Genomic DNA, 1265 nt, shown 5'->3' with positions numbered 1-1265 from the left:
TCTTTCTCTTGGGGTTGCTTGGGAGTCTCCTTCAATTCTTTTCCACTTCTGAGGGTTATAGCCTAACACTCCTCCCTTTGGTTTGAGTCTGCATCGCTGCGAGGGTTGTGGCTGGAAATTCTCTTGAATAGGTAGCCAATTTGTGTCTCAAGTTTCTTGATGGCAGCATCTTGATTCTGCATATTGGACTGCACTTCTTCTCGAAATGCCTTACTGTCTTGAATCTCTTTACATATGCCCTCAAGCAGAGTCTCAATTTTGGAGAGTCTATCTTCAGATGATGGTGAGTTGAGAGTGGATGGGTGAGTTGGGTCATGTTGGTTTTGGTATGGATGTGGAGAGGTGTTGTTAAGGTGGTGTTGATATGATCTCTGTGTGGAATGTTGGTGAGCTGTATGGTTGTTGGGGTTGTGACGTCTCTGATCTTGGCTTTGATCTTGTTGATTTCTCCACCCAAAGTTTGGGTGATTCCTCTAACCAGGGTTGTACGTTTTAGAGTAAGGATCATGGGTCTGCCTGGGTGAGTTTTCAATGTAGTTGGCTTGTTCTTGCTCCTCCTCTGCCTCAGCATTCACTCCCTTTTGGGTTGCTGATGAGGTGGTGATTGCTGCCAGTTGATTCCTCTCCATCTTCTTGGTGAGGTCAGCCAGCTGCTTGGTAATAAGCTTGTTTTGGGCCAGCAGTGCATTCACATTGTTTAGCTCCATCACTCCTCTAGTGTTGCCTCTTTCAGAAGCATAGAAGTAGTCATTCTCCGCTACAATCTCAATGACATCTATGGCTTCTTCAATGGTCTTCTTCTTGTTTAGAGATCCCCTGGATGAATGGTCTACTGCCTTCTTTGATTCATAAGAGAGGCCTTCATAGAAAATGTGTAGTTGCACCCATTCATTGAACATATCTGGTGGACACCTTCTTGTCAGATCCTTAAACCTCTCCCATGCTTCATATAGAGTCTCACCATCCTGCTGCCTGAATGTTTGCACCTCAGCTCTCAGCCTGTTGATCCGTTGAGGAGGATAGAATCTTGCCAAGAATTTGTTCACCACATCTTCCCAGGTTGCTAAACTCTCCTTTGGGAAGGATTCCAGCCATTTAGATGCCTTGTCCTTGAGTGAGAAAGGGAACAGAAGTAGTCTATAGGTGTCAGGATGAACACCATCAGACTTCACGGTATCACATATCCTCAGGAAGGTGGTTAGATGTTAATTGGGGTCTTCTTGGACACCTCCTCCGAATGAACAATTGTTCTGAACAAGGGTGAT

The 1265-nt window shown here is 45.1% G+C and overlaps 1 non-coding gene across 1 annotated transcript; it reads left to right on the top strand.

The window, feature by feature from the left end:
- The first annotated feature begins 894 nt into the window (after nucleotides 1-894).
- On the top strand, nucleotides 895-1001 carry LOC112781131 (small nucleolar RNA R71). The gene has a single exon (XR_003191925.1). It is a non-coding gene; the product is annotated as a small nucleolar RNA R71 (small nucleolar RNA).
- The last annotated feature ends 264 nt before the right edge of the window (nucleotides 1002-1265 follow it).

Source organism: Arachis hypogaea, chromosome 19 (genome assembly GCF_003086295.3).
Source record: "Arachis hypogaea cultivar Tifrunner chromosome 19, arahy.Tifrunner.gnm2.J5K5, whole genome shotgun sequence".
In the NCBI taxonomy this organism is placed as follows: Eukaryota; Viridiplantae; Streptophyta; class Magnoliopsida; order Fabales; family Fabaceae; genus Arachis; species Arachis hypogaea.
The sequence above is the reverse complement of the archived record's forward strand: the minus strand, read 5'-3'. Positions and strand labels throughout refer to the sequence as shown.